Genomic DNA, 20,674 nt, shown 5'->3' on the forward strand with positions numbered 1-20,674 from the left:
TAACCTAAAATTAAAATGTTCTTACTTTGTGTGACAAGATTCTCTAATTAATTTTTTAAAATACTCCTTTTGTTTTTCTGTGTAGATTTGTATATTTTATACTAATTAAACATGTGAGTTCTTCGAATATTGGTAATACTTCTTTTCCCAAATATGCCAGACTCTTTTCCCTGCTTCCTAAGGATACAAGCTGTTCTTTTCAAGACCAAAGGAAACAACCAAATTTTGCAGACACAAGCCTGTTGATAGGAACAGAAACACTTTATGTCACGTCTGCCCTATTGGAAAAAGGTGTAGCTGAGATTTTTCCAGCTGATGGAACTAGAGCAAATACTAGCTATTTGCCTGCTGTTGCACTTTTCTAAGAATATAAGCTATTTAGCACTAGTGAAGGAACCACTCTTGCATGGGCAATCAGGTTACATCCTGTACCCTCGTCTTGTGACGGCACAGCTTTTTAGAGGGAGAGCCTCCCAACAGTCAGTCTTTCACTGGTGTCTCAGGCTAGGATGGGATGAAGACTCGTGTCTTGGGTAGCAGCAGTGGGGCAGTGAACTTTGCTTCCAAAGAACCAATGGAGAGAAAATTAGACTCATTTAATTCAGAGTATCAAAAGGACGGAGACATTTGGTCACTATAGCTGTGGGCTGAGCTCAAACAAGAGAAAGAAGACATGCTACCCTCTGATTCATTAACTCTCTCAGAACCATGGTCAGATGTCGTATATTGTGAGCGTCCAGTTTGTAGATCTTCTTCCCGGATGAATTCATTAAAATTCTGAGGCACAGAACATTTCCAATTGTTTGCAGTCCTTGTCTGGCTTTGCCCTATTAAGCATTACACTACAGACCACAGGGGGAAGGAGCAGGCATGCCTATCATGCAGCAACATCCTTCAGTGACCTTGCACCACCACCCATCCAAAAAAACTGACCTCCAGTTTACCAGCTGTCAGCATACGTTTGTTCTTTGTACTAAACCCTTCAGGAAACAAACAAAAAAAAAACAACCAAAAACCAAAAAACCCGAAAAGACTCCTAAAACAAAACTCCTCTAAGGATTCCCAGAAATCAATACAAACTATCCTAGACCTTCACTGCGTATTTTCCTTTGCTTCCTACATGGAAACAAAATCTCAAGCTACCAGTTCTGGTCTTTACCTATTTAGCAGCAGATGTACAGACAACATTTATCTGCAGAATAATGTTAGGTCTCTTGCTTTATGGCCACAGATGGGCTTGAGCAACACATCAACTCTGCAGAAACACAGAGGTACCCAAGTGACATATGGCTCACACCTTCAGAATTGGCATGCTGCTTTAAAACCTAAACAGAATGCCTTCTCCCTATATCCTCTTTATAAACAGGTACATAAACTTTTAAAAAAAGGAATATGATAGGGATTTTGGAACCTGAATCAATTAGACAAACTGCTATGTAATAATTGGAGTAAATAAAAAGAAAACATTCTACCAAAGATGGTGAAAACAGTAAGTTCCTGAGGAATTACACAAATCTAAGGCAATCTATTTGTTCTTTGTACATTTTCAAATGCTGCAGTACTTGACAGAGGTGTTTAAGACAAGTGTTGCCATCCTGCTAGGAGAACGCAGCATCTTTCCTGCTATTGCATCTCTTTCATTAGCTCTTTCATCCTGATGACTGATAAACTTAGGACATTTGCTTCTAACACAGTTAAAAGAGCCTCTAATGTGTGTTGGTTTCTTAATTTTGCAGCTCGGTACAGATTTTATTACTTTTCCCCATGCTTGATTTGCTGAAATTAGAAAGCAAAGGGAATCTCTGAAGAAACAAAGACACTTTTTTTGTGCCATCATCACAAGAAGTGAAAGCAGTGCTTCAAGTCTCTGATTGGTTGATATTTATACTGGTCACTTTGAATAATCAACAATACACATAGATTTGTGGAATTCAGATACTTTCTGCTCAAGGAAGGGTCAATAGCCCTTTACAGTGCCCAAGCCATCACGGGGCTCAGAGCAGGGACTTTTCATTTTCAACATCCTGCAGAAATGTCTTTCTAAAAAACAGGATTACTGTGTGCTGCCTGTGACAGGGAGGTACTGTAGTCACTACAAACAAAGTTCTTCACAAGCTTTCCATCACAACAGAACAAAACCCTTTAGGAATTAATAAAAAGGGGGAAAAAGGTGCTTCCAACTTTCTTCTCTGCTGCAGGTTATTTTCAAGATCTTGCCAATTCTTTCCTCATTGTCTGGATTCACAAAGTCTCCCTCTAGTTGGTCCGTGATTTTATATGTGTTTCCTTCCTTGATCATCACCCTTACACTTCATTTCACGTTGCCCCATGTACAAAACTGCTATTCTTTGCTTATTTCACCAAAGCATATGTTCAAAGATTGTTTTTATAATGCTCAGCGCCAAAAAGGGCCCAACCCCTGAGTGAAGGCCCTTACCACTCTTGTCAAAAGAGAAGTAATTTGTCAATACTCAATATCTCCCAGGTACCTACTAAAATACAGCCCAGACAAACAGCTGTTGAGTCTGAATAGATAGAAATATCTTAACATACCATCCAAAACATCTGGCTGAATAACCTTCATTTATACTTACCTTGCATGCGTTAAGGAATGGCAATTATATCTTCTGTATTTTGGATACTGCCTTGGGACTAATCGTGTTTGCTGTTTTAATTACTGCCACATCACAAGAATTATGAGAGTGAGGATACAATTAGCTAAGAAAAAGTTAAGAGAATACGTTACAGAAAGCAACAGGTGGATAGATCATGAGAACTAGGATAACAGAAATATGGAAAAAGTCGGTAAAACAAATTTGAAAATAACACAACAGTAGCACGGAAGTTCTGCGGCACGGTGGAAGCCTGTCAGCCAAGCAGCCTGGGGAAAGACTTGGGTATATCAGGCAACCACAGGATGACAGTGTGAAAAGGCGCCAGTGTGAAAGAGGAAAACTCAGCTGACATCGGGAGAGGTTTCCACTAGAGAGAAAGACAACAGAGACTTTAGCAGCTGTGCTGTACACAGATACGGTCGGGCCTTCTCTGGCACCTTGTGTAGTCTCCTGTATTCAAGTAAGGTCATTCAAACCAGCACAGAAAATGACTACAGAGACAACCAATAAAAATCTTAATTTACAAGAGAAGACTAACAGACTTGTTTAACCTAGCAAATCAAAAGCTGAGAGGAGATCAAGTTACTTGCTATAAAAACAGTAGAGAGAACAGAATAGAGAAAAACTATTTTAGTTAGAGAATAATGTTGGCACAAGAATCCATGTGTATAAATTGGCTGTGAGTAATATTACAAAAAAAAAAAAAAAAGTTGAAAACATCCCTGGCAATTGGAGCAAAAAGATTTTGAAACAGGCTTCTACTCACAGTAGCAGGGTGCAAAACAGTGTTAAAACCAAGTCCTCCAGGAAGAGCTTGCATGCTCTGATGGTTATGAGGAGACTGGTCTAGGGGGCCCAGGGAGCTTCCACTACTCCTGTTTCCAGAGGAAAGAGAGTGATAACATTTTCATGCCTATATAGTATTACTGCTTGATGCTTCTGTTGTACAAACAACAACTGAAGAAGCAGGCGCAGAGAAACGTCCAACTAATGAACACAAAGATGTCCTGGTTTCAGCTGGGATAGAGTTAATTTTTCTTCTTAATAGCTAGAATAGTGCTGTGGTTTGGATTCAGTAGGGGATTTGGTATGAGGAGAATGCTGATAATACACTGATGTTTTCAGGTGTTGCTAAGAGGTCAAGGACTTTTCAACTCGCCATGTCCTGCCAGTGCACAGGTGGACAAGAAGCCGGGAGGGAGCACGGCCAGAGGACCAGACCCAAAATGGCCAATGGAATATTCCATATCCTACAGCATCATGCTCCGCGTATAGAGGAGGGTCAGCTGGGAAGGAAGGGGCTCTCACTTGTTTCCAGGATTGTGGGTTTGGTATCTTGTTTTTTTGGGGATTGCTAGACAGGAACAGGCTGGGTATTTGTCAGCTGGTGGTGAGCAGTCGCACAGTGCATTACCTGTTTGTACTTTCTTCTATTATTGTTTTATTTTATTTCAATTATTAAACTGTTACTATCTCAACCTACAAGTCTCCCTACCTTTACCCCTCCAATTCCCTTCCTCACCTCCCCGGGGTGAGCGTGCAGCTGCATGGTGTTTGGCTGCCTGCTGGGCTTAAACAGTCCTTAAAGAGCAAAATTATGGTAGGTATCTAGCTTATTTCTGAAAGATGACAACTAGTAGGACAAAATCAATGGATTCTGAAATCTTCAAATCCATAAGGCCTTTTTTAAAACCCAAACAAATACCACACTATATTCACAGTCTTTTGGGCACAGAAGGATGCATAATGGGATTTTCAAATGCATGCAAGACAAGATGTTTAATCAGCATTCACTTCAACAGGATCTAAATCCTTCACCTGGATAACTTTCAGTATGTTATGACATATCTATCTGTATCCTAGATAAACGAGATATCTTTAAAATTTGGTCTATGGTGCTGGCACAATAAAACCAATAATTACAATTAATACCTTATTCAATAAGCCAGAATTCTATTTTGATATATATTGGACATGTCAAAATTATACTTTGACATAGTTATTTTCATCCTTGCAGTTCAACATGTTAAGGTTATTTTTCATTAGCTAAATGTAAGCATTTTTAAAAAGGAAAACATTCAAACAAATTCTCATTTCCAAATGCAGCTTTACATGGTCTCCAAGTAAAACCTTCAGTTAGCAAATGCTTATATTAATAAAATATCATCACACAGAATCTGAACAACATGATATAATAAGCAATTGTATAAAGGCATAATTGATTAAATAAGCATGTAGTGTAGTCTACACTGCAAAGGTATCTTTTCTTCTGCAAACAGGCTTTCTCTTTGCAAATTAACCTGTCATAATGATTAACTAAACAGTCAATGGAGAACACAGATCTAGAAAAGTAAATATGGGACAGAAATGGAAAACTACTTAAATAACCGTTTTCTGATTTTGAAAGCATGATTAAAACTAGCCATTTAGAGCAGTCTAGTAAGGTCACTTTTTAAATTTGCTTTTAGGCAAATGAGAAGCTAACATTCAGATTTTTTCCATGGAACTAACTTTTTAAAAATTAAAGCCATAATTATCACCCATTGTATGTCTCACTAAACCCAACCTTTAATGATAAAGTGCTAAACAAGATTTGCAGTAACTGTAAAAAAAAAAAAACAAACCCAAAAAGTAAAAAGGTAACACTACGGAGATCACTGTGGTTTCTTCAATGTGATTAAAAGTTTCTGCTCAAGAGAAGTGGAGGTTCTCTTAAGGTTTAACTGCCTGACTACTACTCCACCCCTCCTGGAAAACAAACATTTCTCAATCTCAGCAGAAGCACCACTTGAGATTTTTACCTTTATCCATTTGGTATCAAGAGGAACAATTTCATTTCCTCTAAGAAAAGTATAGACTATAGGTGGGAGATATTCTCAAAAGCAATGATATTTATTTCAAAGTGGAAAAAAAATAATGGGAACATTGTCCATCAGTCTATTTGCACTTTTTCCTTCTTCAGAGAGGATGCTGAACTCTCAACACTGAACTCTCTCGTAACTCTGCAGAGATGGAAACTGGTAACTGGGAGAGTATGAGGAGAAGAAATGTGGCTGACCTAACATGCAAAAAAGCGTCACTCACCATATTTAATAGCAGCCTGTTGACCTGCAAAAGACTCGACTACGGAGATTTGAGTTCTACCAAATAGGACAGTTATATTAATTTTTTCCTAGTAGGTCTATTACCCAACTTCTTTTCTAAAGAGTTTCTGAATTTGTAGGATGCAGACCTTATTCAGCTAAAAAATACCCCTCAGAGCTAAAAGTTTCCCTTGCAAAAACTACAGCTATAAGAAAATGTTATAGGCATGTGAAAATAAAAAGTGAACTGATTTTGCTTTTAATGATGAGAGCAGGGAGACAGAACAACAGTGGAAGCACTGCCTGCCTGGTTCGCTGATGACCTGCTGAAGCCCAGTAAGCTAGCAGCTGCAAGAGTATAATCAGATACAAAGCTAAACAGATGTGGAAATGATTTCTTTAAAAGTAACAATGAAAGGCCTAAAGAACTCACCACATCCAACTCCACAGTAATTTTCCCAGATCAGTATTTCAGTTTTTTGTTTTGGTTTGGTTTTTTGAACAAGTCCCAGCCTGCCTAAGAGGGAATCAACTTTCAACCACGGTACACAGAAATACATGACAGAAACATCTCATCTTATCTAAAAAACTTGAAAAATCAAGGACTAGGACCATAAACAGTTACAAAAATTAATATGCAATGTATGCATTGCAAATCCATATGCACTGTAATTTTAGCATCACAAAACTGCCCCTTGTTACATGCTTTTTCAGCCTATTTTGCATGTGTTAAGGTGGCTGCTATTTTCAAACAAATCTATCAAACTTGAAGGTTTACCAGAGACTTGACAGTGTTATGCTATAATAATGAAACAGAAGTGTTTAGCAAGGCAAAACGAGAAGAATTTTCATGATATATGGAAAAATAAATAAAATTCTGCAGCTGATATTTCCCATCCTCTGGGGTAAAAATACACATTTAAATGTATTCCATAATCAATAGTTTACACTTACGTAGAGTGAAATAGCACATTATTTATATGCTATGCTCTTCTATTTTCCTTTTAGCTGATGAATTTGTGTTGAAACATGCCCACCTAATGGGAGTATGACTTTGCACAAGAAATCATTTATTAACTCCCTCTTTTGAAGGCATATACCAAGAACAGTTGCATGTTTAGTCACTGTAAGTAACTATTTTCTGCAAGGGTGAAAAAACTGCGGCATGGTGCATCAGCTTGAAATAAGCCATTCCATCAGAATAACGATGAATAAACATAGTTCTGTATCTACAATGACAGATGCAGAGGCATTTAATGTAGGAATTTTTAAGGGTGTCCATATTATAAGGTTTAAAAACAACTGGATTGACCATTGACACTTACAGTTAAAGACAATTTTCCATGAAGTAAATAAATACATAATGTTTTTTAACTGGCAAAAGAAACTGCAATGTGTGTGTAATTTGTTTCCAAAATGCAGAATATGAAACTATTCATCTTATTTATTCTAGCAATGCAATTATTTTGAATAATGAAAAGTGTGTTTCTTTGAATATGATCAAAATAAAACTTCCTAGCAGCTCAGTATGGATTTTTTTTTAAAAACGAGGACAACCAGCTAGTAATACTACAGCTGATCACTCACTAAACCCAACCGAAGCCCCTGACGAACAAAGATGAACCCGTGCCTGCAGCCAACACCTTTGTTCACCGCCTGTTCTAGGTGTCCCTTCCTGCCTCGTCCCCCTCCCTCCCCTTCCTCCATCCCCAGCACAGCCAGGAACCGAGCTGTGTGCTCCTTGTCAGGGCTGAAGCAAGCTCCCAGCCCCAGTCTGTTATTTCTTTACCCTTCCCCCAGTGCTAACATACCCCCTAGGGTATCCGATTGCTTCCCCTGCTGCGAAACACTTGTTGCTAGGAGAAAACCTACTGCTTGGCAACAGATTTTTAAAACAACAACTTTGGCTTTGTTACTCACTGAACTTTACACTGTCAACATGAAATAACGAACCTGTGTGGTTGTTAGTGCCTCTGTGTATTTATAACCCCCTTGAAAATGACTGACCCCTTCCAACAAGGATGTGCTTGCCTTTTAGTTCACAGTTGATAACGCAGAAAGTTTCAAAATTGAAGTTTATTTTTAAAAATTGCCGATTGTAGCCCTCCACCAAGATGGAAGCTCTTGGGGGATGACTCTTCCTGTTAAGACAACATGATCTTGCAATAGTCTGCTGTAATTTTGATTTACACTTTATGTGAATGCCCTATCAGCTTATAAAACCAGCATGACCACCATGTTATATTGCAAGAACTAATTTGAGTATAGCAAGCACATCAGAAACAACAAAAAAACCAACACCTTACTTGTAGAGTTTAACAGCTAGTGACTTCAGAGATTATCTAACTTTTTATTTCCAACTGAAAATTATACTGAGGGTCTTATTTCATATGCTGTATCTGCAAACACAGTAAAACCACAACGATCGAAGTCAGGTGGCTACAGCTCTGGCGAGTACCGCATCACGGAATCGTTAAGTACAACCTTAGTCCTCAGATTATGGCCAGTCCTGAATTTGGAGTACTTATCATCCGGTGCAAACGTTTTACATTTCCTCCCAGATGTGACACCAGGAGGCAACACCGAAGTGCAGGCGACTCATCCCTCGATCACCTCGCTCCGTCCCGAAGCTCAGCAGCACCACGTCCTCTTTCCCCTCCCTCCCAGCACTGAAGCCACATCAGTGCCTTCTCACCTTTCCCACAAACACGAAAAGGGTATTTCCCATAACCTACACCTGCAATGAAAACTGGTGCTGGAGGTCACAGCTACAGACAGTGCTGTTTATCAAAAGGGCCCACAGAAATTTCCCTAATTCAGTATATTCTTGTGTATTGTCATTCATACAACACTCACCCCTTTTCCCCTATCTAGACATTTTATAGACATAAGTGCATGACCTAATTACAGCACTATAGTCACTACTGAAATTCTACCATTTTATCGGTCTAATCTGTGGCTGTATTTCAACATTGCCTGGTTTCAAAAGCAAGGTTAGCTTTACTACTTCATCACTGTGCTTCCTACAGAGACTCGAGGTTCTGTTTCTTACTGATGCCACTATTTTTCCAGTTTTGAGTCAAAGGGTCGGAAGCAGAGAAAATTGTATTTCTGTTATTCAAGACTTAAGACTAACATAAAAGTGCTTTCAATATCCAAAAGAGTAAAAAAACCCCACAAATCCTCCAAAAATTATGCAAGTACAAAACAGGCCAGAGAAACAGAAAACCTTAGACCAAGATTCTTGAAACAAGGTGCTTCAAAGTCTGCCCACTGAGTCACTATTCAAGCATTTGAGCAAAAGCTGGATTTTTCACAAGAACCGAGGGTACTGGGAATTCTGTGTCCTTATTCCAAAGCCTAACGACTAGATTTCAATTTAGTTCATATGACGGTTCCTTGTTTTGAAAGCCTAATTTTAAATTTGCTCCATGCAAAATTATCATAAAGAAATTAATGTTGTTCTGTCCATCAGTCAACCACTGATAGAATTAACAAATAAATAAGAAGAAGCACCAAGCAATGACTTTTTAAGAAGCTGTTTTTCATTAATGACAGTTTTTCTATAAAATCACAATGAACATAGTGGCGGTATGTGGCTTCTGGAAATAGTAATTAGAAAAATTGATCAAATGTTCTAATGAAGCAATCGATCTGAAGTCAGGGGAATAGCTTGTGTATCAAAGAAAAATCAGAGCTGCAGACCCAGTACTAGGTTCTGTGGTTGAAATTCATAATTAAGAGAACTGCCAGAGTTCAAATTGAATACTTCTGAGACCTTTAGCTAGATTGCCACTATATTGAAATCTAGCACTTGTAGTCCAAAGTTGTACACACTCAATACTACAGAAAATAGCACTTGTCTGAACTTTTAAGCCTGCAGAAAAGGAATCAGAAGTGAATGATAACTCTTCTGAAGTACCTTTTCTACATTTATATACTTGCATTTCTCTCAAATATTCTGACAAATGCTGTATTAAATATTAAAACAGAACTGCAGTATAAGATAAAAGATGACCAGTCCTTTCATTACTAAAATAAAACAGGAATCCAAAGATTAATGCACACAATTCTCATTTTTATTCCTTTTGCCCGTACCCAAAGAGACTTTTGCATATAGAAGTATGCACCTACAGATGTTACAACCATGGCTAATGTCACTGTTTCAAAAGTGCTATGGCACCACAGCAGCACATACTACACTGGCACTGGAATAACCTCTAAGAAAAAAGAGGTTATTTTTAATATGGCATTAATAAATATATTTTTTTATAGTGTCCCTGGGAAACATCCCCCCAAAGCAGATGTGAACTGCCATCTCCTCCTCAGGCTTAGTGTGCTACAATGGGAAGAGCCATCTTCATGGCAGTTTGCAAAAACCTGCTGGCATGAGAGGGAATGCACCCCTCCCTCCCCCCCAGATTCTTAAATGAAAGGCAGAAGTCGTAGGTAGGCTGCTAACCTGTCAGTCTGACAGGACAAGTGCTAGCAGATCCATCTTTAAGGGAAGGCTATTTTCAGTGTGAAGGCATACACCTTCCCATCTGTGCACCATCAGGCAGAGATCAGAAGAGCCAAACCCTAACCATTGGCTAAGAAAGGGCTTTTAGCACTTTCATAATAATAAAACAAAACACATCTTTATATACCAACTTACTTTTCACAAAACTAAGGAAAAAGGCTTTGGACAATTACAGAGAGAAAAAACAAACAAACAAACAAACATTAAAATTAATTAAAAAAAAAAATCTAAAAATAACATTAATGTACCTCAACAAATCAGATTTTGCTAATACTGACCTGGAAGCAAAGAGGTAAATATAACTGAAGTATCACCTACCTTTTATAACTCAGCTCTGTATAATCCTATGAGGTTTTCTCACAACTATCTTTTTGTGGATCATTTACTTAAAATGTGCCAAAAAATAGTGCATTTTCAGTTTAATTAATATCAGCTCAGAAGAGCCCTCTGAGGTCATTCATTTTGCTCCTCTGCTGTTACAGACAACCTTAGCACAGGATGTCTTGTTCCACAGTGGTTAGACTGCAAGTCCTAGGAATCCTCTTCAAATCAGCTTCCCAAATTTTTCCCTAGCCAGTTGGTTTTCATTTGTTCCAGTGCCAGTGTTATTTTCATTATGCATATTCCTCTTATATTTACAAGGAGCATATATCACTATTAAAGTTTCACTACTCACGCCAGGAAACACTGCAGAGACTTTCCAGTGCTCCAGTTCGGTCACCTCAGTGCTCACGGTGTATAAGGACAACACTGATGCAAAGTGACAGGCCAGTTTTGTCACCCAGCCACTTTACTTGGGATGACAAGATAATCACAGGGCCAGCTGGGGAGGAAACCCCAAGCAAAACCTACGCTTTAGTTCACGCTGGGGGTCTGCTTGCCATGTTGGCCAGCCTCGACTGCTTTCACTGGGGATGGCAGTCTCCGTATTTTGGGGACATAAAGCAACCCATGGAGCATGAACACACCACCAACCTCCACAAGGGAAGGAGAAATCTGTAGGCTTACAAAATTAATGGTGAGACTACTCTGTTGACAAGATGATGCTGTCAATAACTGGGACAACGTGATGTCTCACGTTGGGCCTGGCCAACTCATGAACAATGGAGTTGTAGCTCAGATCAACCAGTGCCCCAGCTCTTTGTCCTCCTCAGCCATTTCCACATGCAGTCTTGCTCTTGCATTTTCTATTTGTGAAAGTCATTGTATTCCTTTTTCTGAAAGGTCTCCAAGTCTCACTTTTAATCAAACTGCCGCCTTCCTCCTGCAACTGCTCTTCCCAAGTAGAGGCACTGTACTAAATATCCTACAATCATTTGTTAACTTAGGTTTCACTAAATATTACTGCACTAATGATTTGTTATTTCATCTACTGGTTCTTCCAGAATTCTGGTCAACTCCTCCATAATCTTCCACCAGCAAGTACTGCCACCAGTCCCGTATTTTCATTTCCACTACTACTTCTACCTTTGCCAACCATGACGAATATCACGTTCCTGTTAAAGACTGAGGCAAAACATGAGTTTAATGAGGTTATGGACTTTTTATAAATGGTTATTCATCACTGCACTGATTGACACAGCATGTTAAATCATATGCCGTGGTTGGTTTATGGCTCTTGAAATCCATTTTCCAAACTGTATAATGAATTAGTGCACGAGGTTGGAATCTGCAGAGAAAGTGTAATTCCAAATGCTGTTTCTCCTGCAGTCCTTTCCTTTGGTTTACTATTGTCAGCTGACAGGCAGCTGAAATAGATTTAAAACCTGCTTCTCAGAGTGTCAGAATCTTGTCCATCTGAGTCACTTTTCTAGTTCACTGGAGCACAGTTGGCAGGAATAACACAAGAGTGGCAGAAAAGGCACTCCCACACAAAGCTACGGTTTAATCAGAATAAGCAAACTGGGAAGTTAATGCTCACTGAGTGAGGAGCTGAAATGCAGAGTGGCAGTTTCCACTTTCAAGGATAAGAGCTACAGCAACAGCGTGGGTTTGGTGGGGAAGGCGGGAATTCTGGAACTTAAGGCAGCCGCTGAGTGTGCGGTGAGATACAAACATTTCCTACCAGCTATCGTGTTAAACATCCATGGATTTTATCTTTGGCAAAAATATTCAGGTATAAATGTCATATTAAATCGCATGTAATGGCAGAAAGACTACACCTACTAATAAAACTTCCTCCAATTTTAGGAAGCTTAGGGTTTGACTCTGCAGACAATGAAATGACTTTGGATGCCCAGACTAAAGCTACATCATTTATTTTCAACAGAGATCACTAGCTGCTCACACTATCATATCACAATTTTAAAGGAAATTAAGTTTGACGTGTCAATTACTTTAATAGATCGGACAGTGTTTCATACTAGTTTAGATTTTATATCAAGAACTGTTATTTCTGGCAACTGTAACCTACCAACTTCTGGCTTGGCATTCAATTAATGTGACAAAGCCCCATCGCAGACTGCATTTGTGTCACAGCACTTCACAGCCCTCCGGCAAGTCCTTGGGTCCGTGACCCTCATAACACCATCTGTTCCGATGCCATTGTGGCTATCACTTTTTCATATGGTCTTAACTTAAAAACCAGACAGAATGCCAAAGAAGCTATTATCAGCTGCCAGGACAAACTGTAACAAAGACCATGAAAAAACTGGAAATTGAAATGGCTCTGCAGATGATAGAGGTTCGCTTGATGGTTTTTTGAACATTTGTAACCGCTTGACAACATCTGCCTTAATTTATCACTTGCCCCCATTTAGAAAAAAAAGGGGTTTGTTTTTAAATGAGAGAATATACTTTTTAAACTATGTCTTGATTTTAGATTACTTATTTTAAGGTAGCATAAACCATTTACCGGCAGAGAAATTTGAATTCAGAAACCAAAGCAAAAGTAGTCCTCTCTCTTAGTTGGGACAGATCACCTCTAATAGAAGGCAAGTATTTTTCCAAAGTCCTACCTAACACAACCTTTGTCCATGGAGATTTAGAGCTCTGAAACAATTTTCACATTGTGTATTATACAGAAAATATTTTAAATCTGCATGTTTATTTTTAGAAAATGCTTATTACCACAGCACTTTACTGATAAGCTCTTTATAACACTCACAATTCACTATTTTGTCTAAATATGTTATCCTATCAAGTCATATAGCTAACTAAACTAATGGAGCAGAATACATTATATTATGTTCTGGAATAACATTTTAAAAACTTTACTTTTAATAGCTCTCTCCATGAGCACTGACCATAATGAAGCTTGGTTTAGTTTTCTAATAACTGTGTCTCATATCCCTCCAGCAGAGAATTTACAAACACTCACGCTCATGTGTACTTGCTGATATCGAATGAAAATTTGAAATAATGAAACAGCCTCAGTAGCCTTTCCTCCTGACTCTATTTCTGTAATTCCCACACAAGCCTAAATTTTTTTTTTTTTTTTTTTTTTACATCATTGCTTCTTCTGTCCAGATGAAACTGGCTAAAGAATTTAAAAGTTACGAAGGCAAAGCTGAAATGCACACACAGACAATAATGATTTAGTAAGCCCGATTTCCTAAGGATCTCTGTGTTAGACAGCAAGTTCAATGTGTATGATATAAACAGTGTATCAGTATTGGCTGAGAAAGACTGAACACACTGAACTGCAACAAATCATTTCACTAGCATCACTGATTAAAAAGTCTAATCAATGAATTACAACCCAGGAAAAAAACTGAACTAAAATGTGAATTTCAGACACATCCACAAAAGAAGCATTCATAACTTCACTTATGAAGTTTAGTTCCTGAGATAAGAGGGAAGCATTTAAAAACTATGGGATTTTTCATCAAGGTATTTAGAAAAAAAGGTTTGAAAGAATCAAATGTCTGCATCCTAATGGGCTGGTTAAACCACACTATATTGCTCACGTGTTTTGGGTAGTACCTTTCCTTGCTTAGTTTTTAACAGTGTGAACAATGTTTGTGTTTTCATATTTCTGCCAAGCGCGTGCTTTACTAATGAATTGCTTTGCTTGGTTCATCTGAGCAGTACTAAAAGACTGAAGATTTCTTCCAGGTCGAGTGCTTTGTGTGAAGATATGTGCACTCCACTTTGACATCTCAATGTTTTGCTAATGCTTCATTTCCCTCCAGTTCTAGGCCAGTTCTTAAAAAAGAAAAGCTGTTTCTAAAAGCAACTTCATATTCAATGTAAGGGCTATTTCTTGAAAGCCAGATTCCTTGAAGCACCACAACAGCATCTATTATAATTTAGGATTTCTCAGATTTGTGTGAAAAAGCCACACATGTATAAACTACACACGTTTCAGGTCAGAGATTAGCAGAAAGAAGCTGTAATGCATTGCTATGTACAGAGCTTTTGTAGTTTCCCAAGCCTCTGACTAAAAGCATCGTAGTACAAAACTACATTCAACCTCAACATCTGGACAATAATAAATATTTACAACCAGTCTGACAAACTTCAAGGTATTAAAACTGCCCTCGCTTGTTTACTCCTGCTAATTAGAGTGGGAGCACAGAGTTATGGTTTGCCATGTCTTACCAAACTTACCTGCTTCTCCAGAGGATATTACCCCTCTTCAGGAAAAAGTTGGTCTGAGAAGTCTTACTCAAAATGGTATTTATTGCATATAATGGTAATTACATGAGCACACAAACAACATAAAAGCGAAAGGAAATTTATAACATTAGTTCTCCAAATCTGACTCACGCTACATGAGTAAATAGGCAAGAGTTATATCTGTGCTCACCAATTCATGATAGGGGCTATAATATCCGCCAACATCGCACATGGACATGAAACAAGATTTAATTCTTTTTTGTTCAAACCCAGGAAGGAGCATGATTTGTAGGACAGGAGGATGCATCAAAGCAAAGATCTGAACAGAACATCTGAGAAAAACTAACAACCCATTATGATGAAAGCATCAATCCTTTCTCCTTCAGATCTCTATATCCACAGAGTTCATATTTAGTGCTCGTTTGAAGTTAGCTTTTCTTGAATTTTGAACGTTCTACTGAGTAAGAACATAAGATAGGAAACAAAGATCGATGAAGTAGTTTACCTTTTATTATCTATAAAAGTATATTACTATAAAACAGTGCTAAGTTTAACTGAGCTCTCAAAACCCAATCAAAAAGGAATCAAAGTACTGATGCCACAGGTATTTCTGAAACAGTCTGCTATCCAAACAGCCATCTCCTCACCAACCATCTCTTCTGCAATGCCTTGGCAAATATTTTAATCAAGCAAAACCAAAACAACATTGACAAAACCTTCAAAAAAGGAAGATATTTGGACGAAAGAGATATGTAGGTAAACGAACTGATTTCTTATTTAAAAGTATTCAAAGTTCTGCAGTGAATTTGAGACAAGGGCCTCATTTTACTTGGCTTGGCTAAAACAGCTATCAAGGAGCTGCCGCATATTCCTTCACCTAAACTGTATGTGCAGGTAATAACTATGAAAAAGATAATTTTCACTTATAAATGATAAAGCCATTTTAATAATCTATTTTTTAATAGGAGGTCCATCAGTGACAGTACTAAATTTAAATATCAAAAGGGAAAACCCTCCTAAAGTCTGCCAATCACTGGCAAGTCAAAGCCCACAAAAGACACCGCGCAGGCTCACGCCAGCAGGCAGCGGGAACGTTGATGTTGCTGCCCAACAAGATTGACTGATACATTGGAGATCCCTGTGGGGAAAACTATTTTCTTCGGAGTGCAAAGGCACTGGAAAATATAAGCACAGGAATTAAATCTATCCAATGAATCTAATGTTCAGAATGAGAAACCAGGAGGCCTGTATTATATTTAAAGCTAGGTAAGTTGCAGCATCTATGCCTCAGTTTTCCCATTTCTTGATTGGGAATAAATAATACCTATTTCAGGGCAAAATGTATTTGAAACTTACCATGTTGACCACTCAAAGCTGTTAGGAAAAAAAAATCCTATAACCTTTTAAAATATCGAGACTTGTGATTTAGAGAAAATATATTTCATTGTCTTACTACCTGTCATACCAGCTGTTTTAGTTGCCATACTATCTGCAGCCACTTAACTTAGCCAGTTACTTTTTATTCCTCTGAACTCGCTCAGATGCTTAAATATTCATACTTAAAAATATAAAGAGCTAAAACTACAAATGCAGCAATATGAGCAAATATCAAATATTGAATTCTAGATTTAAATCAGCTATTGGTTCAACAATGTAAAATTTATAGTGTGGAGGTAAAAACACCCTGTAACTAATGATATTTTTCTGAAATGCAAGGAGTTGTTTGCAAAGTCAGTGTTTTAACAAACGTACAGCATAAATTCGTACATATATGATTAACTGTTGAAACTAAATGCTCTTACCTTTTTGCTCTCTATGAAGTCCATGTGTATGAACGTCAGAATTTAAAAGGTGCAGATCAACACTTCACTGCTGACTGAAAATGATGAAAGCCCAAACCAGCTTTTTGTTTTCAAATGTAGCATTACTAAGTCTCACTCACGACGTATTTTTTCCACCCATACCAGTTTAACCAAGTAGCCTGCCATGATAGAAGTGGCATTAAATACATTAACAACTCTAAATCTTCATTCACTATGTTTCATGTGGAGTGAACTTGAATTGAACACATGGTGGGTATGCTTACTTGCAGATGGTAGAGTACTGGAAAGAGTCTAGTTTTAGAAAACTTTGATCCTCATGCTTTTACACATAGATAGATAACTGGCTCAAGCAAATAAACCGTACAACACAGCCTCTGATATATATCAGAGGTTAAACATCTAGGTTAATCACCTTACTATGGCTTCAGTGAGCCTGCAGGGTTGACCTGACTTTTCAATAATGACCCAGTTAACATAAATTGAAACTCAGACCATTGTTTCATAATGTCAAATGTACAGCATCAATACCGGTTTACGAAGACATTCTCTTGTAACTTTAGTGTTGTTGTTACTATTACATCACTTTATAGCAACAGCATGAAAAGATCCTTTATGCTCAGCAGAAAATCAATTAAAAAGGCATCCAGACTTTCAAAGTAAAAGTAAAGGAATTTTCTCTTCCAAGCCAATGTAAAACCTAAACCAGAGAGACCCAGATAATCAAGTTGTGAGAACTGGATTATCTCCATCTTAGGAAAAGACACAAAAGAAAAAGAAATCAACGACTAGCTAGGAAGATAATAGTAGAAGCATTTTTACTACCAAAAAGTAGTATACTGTTTGTATTTCAGAAAGAAAATTATTATTTTCGTGTTCTAAAATTACATGCAAGGCCTTAGAACAAATGCTGATGAAAGGAATGGTTAGCAGTACAGTGATAGGGAAAAGTGGAATAAAACACAGTATGTGTTTATCACTGGTGAAACACTAAGTCAGCCTGTACAGTATTTGATTAAATAGATGAATTCCAGGGGAAAACAAAACAAAACAAAGAAAAAAAACACAAACAAACTGAAACAAACAAAAACCTGAACAGACCAAACCAAACCCAACCGAAACAGTTGTAGAACTAATTTGTCTGCATTTCAGTAGTTTCAATATAGCTGGATATAGGAAAACAAATCAAACTAGAGATAGCATAGCGCAGCAGAAGAATATAAAACTTAGTTAAATACTAGTTTCCACTAATCCATCCACCCAATGGGAATGGCTGATGGTAAGTAGACTTCAAGGTTTGGCTTCAGGCCGTATCTTAGTTTAATTTATTGTCTTGGCACATAGGTATCAAGAGTGCACTGAAATTCAGTTGCAGTGAAGTTACAGAACAGAAACAGGTCATCCAAAGTGTTTTAGTAAAGAGCTCCTGCAGTCCCTAAGCTTTGGCCACAATGGTTTTACTTGAAAGACCATTCTCATCTCCTATTCCCTAACTCCAGTTACAGAAAACAGGAGTCAGTTGTATTCAGAGAAAACACTGGCCTTTTTTAGTGAGCTACAGTATGCAAGGTGGCCAAGCAGCATGTCTCCTCTCCCCTACTGAGAAATCAAGAGATGGCAGTTTTCTGAAGAATCATAGTTGCACATAACTTTCTTCGTACCATTTCTTGCTACTTGTTGAAAAAATACACTCTAATATGAAGAATGATGGAAAAATAACCAGCAAACCTTAGAAAGGAACACAGATTTTGCAGCTGGACAAAACACACTTTAGATTTTTCCATGAGTTAAATCTCTCTGAAATAATTGCTTTCTCTGTTAGTTTGAGCATCTAGATTAAAAAAATATCCTGACATAAAAAATAGCCTGGCACTAACCTTAAAGACTAATTCTTTAACTCCATCTAAAACCAGTTAGCTACCAGAAAACACAGTCTATATTTAAAAAAACCAATCTTGGAGAAATTATGTTTTACTCTTCATACATAGTAAGTTGGTTGAACTCTTCCAAAGTGCAAGGTTCAGCTCATCTTTAAACTGTAGACTCAGGAGCACAGGAGGGACTGCTATGTACAATACGGGCTAGCAGGGAAGTAAAGCTTCAGTAAATGGAAAAGAGGTCTTCAAATAAAGTTTAAAATGAGATGACTTGGAGAGATAAAGAGACATAAAAAGACTGTTCCAGACTGGGGATTTGCAGAAAAAACTCTGAACCAAAGTAGAGAACTTATCTGGGCAATGCAGCTGTTTGACATAACCCTGACAAAAGCAAGCATTAAAATAATTTCCCGAGGGACAGCTGCTTCCAGATCTCTAGTTTTGCATTAAGGTAGGCCACTTTCTGCCTGATAAGGATAAGATAAACCACAATTTTTACGAACAAGTTGTTTACAGTTCACAGTCAGAAAAAGCAATCATAACTGCTTGGGTAACTCCTGGTCCTCTCAAAAGCAGTCTGGTGTCTCAGGAAACGGCTTATGCCAAAGCAAGTCAAGCCCCCCATTACAGATGTAAAGCAAAAATCAAAAGGTAATTTCATCAGCACACCAGAAATGCACCTGAGAACCGCAAGCGATTTATAGCAAAACACATGCACTGATAACTCCCGTGCAGTTTTATAATAATACATTATTATAAGAGAGGCTGCTGAAGAGCCAGGACTCAGACACTTGGCTACAGTGCTGCAAGTTTCTCACACGCATTTACAAACGCATTTACAAACAACTAAATCACACAGAATGGTTTGTCTGGTTCAGACTACTGTTGATGGTGTCATTTAGTTACATTTCAGCAGTCTGTAAAGTTATGCAGCACAAGAAGAAAAAAAAAAACCAAAAAACAAAAACCCAAAGACAGCACGTGTAGAGGACTTCATATCTCAAATATTTTCCTGCAGTTATTGAGTTCTCACCTACAGAATTCTGCAACAGAACCGCTCTCAGGAAAAGGAAAATAAAACCCCTTTCATTCATTCAAAGTTGAGCATGGCTGCTCTCTCCAGCCTTTTTCCCATTCTTTATATTTACCCCAAAATAAATCCTTAAAAATATTTATTTATTAAGTATATGAAAATCAGTTACAAATGATTAGATGCCAGATGTTGCCTAGAAACAAAAGCCCTTAGAGACTGCAGGAAAGGCAGCCATGCATACCAGGTGCCACATAGCTTCGATTGCTGTGTAAGTTCTCAGCTCCAACTATAAAGTAATACTTTAATAAAGTCAATGAGCACAAAAATGCCCAGGGAAGCAAAATAATCATAATTAGCCCAGTGCACACTTCAGCAGAACGACTTAATTTAAAAAGTGTTTTGCAAAGCAATTCTCATATTGAAGGGCAATTAAACAGATCAAAATAAAAATTGTATTTTTGAGATCCGTGCAAAAAAAGCATCACCAAGTATCCATGAAAAGGGATGGAAGACACTACAGAGGATAGTAGGGAATACCGCGCATTTGCAATTTCTTCTGGGCCCTCTCTTCTTTCCATTTTATTCTTTTTTTTAAACAAGGAGAACTTATATAGAAGGCTCAATGTAGATCATCAAGCTATACTTGAACCTCCCATGAAAAAAACATCAAGGGAGAGACAGAAGCCCAAAAACTTAATTTGTGAAGACCTCAACTGAAGCTTTTCAGTTGCATTGTTTTGCCACTGACACTTTTGTATGGACATTCCCCAACCATATTGCATAAGCAGACTGCATGAGGTGCATGACTGGAAATATTTTGTAAACAACTGGCCATTCTTGCAGTTGCATTGTACCTGCATGCTTAAAAAAAAAAAAAAAAAAATTAAAACCCCAGCCAAATCAAACATATAAGAATATCAGACTGGCAATAATCAAAAATGCATCCTTATTAACTAGTCTTGTGTAATCGGAAGACTGTAACAAGATTTTGTCCACAAACAAGTGTTGCCATCACGCTGTCTAACAGCAATCATCACCTATATCTACAAAGCTTATTTTGCTTGCATTCCTAGAATGGCAGGATGACTGAGGCAGGAAGGGATCTCTGCAGATTGTCTACATCGAACCTCGAAGCAGAGTCACCTAGAGCAGGTTTAACATCTC

At 37.9% G+C, this 20,674-nt stretch overlaps 1 protein-coding gene and 1 long non-coding RNA gene across 2 annotated transcripts in view; one reads left to right on the forward strand and one right to left on the reverse strand.

The window, feature by feature from the left end:
- LOC116965772 overlaps nucleotides 1–4,074 on the forward strand; it is a 75,515-nt gene extending 71,441 nt beyond the window's left edge. Inside the window, exon 9 of the long non-coding RNA XR_004409638.2 lies at nucleotides 3,741–4,074. This is a non-coding gene — a long non-coding RNA (uncharacterized LOC116965772). The remainder of the gene's footprint in view (nucleotides 1–3,740) is intronic.
- Nucleotides 1–20,674, reverse strand: part of TTC7B (tetratricopeptide repeat domain 7B) — a 142,683-nt gene that overhangs the window by 2,462 nt on the left and 119,547 nt on the right. The gene's annotated exons all lie outside the window — the stretch shown is intronic.

This window comes from Tyto alba, unplaced genomic scaffold, assembly GCF_018691265.1.
Source record: "Tyto alba isolate M040663 unplaced genomic scaffold, T.alba_DEE_v4.0 Super-Scaffold_18, whole genome shotgun sequence".
Taxonomy (NCBI): Eukaryota; Metazoa; Chordata; class Aves; order Strigiformes; family Tytonidae; genus Tyto; species Tyto alba.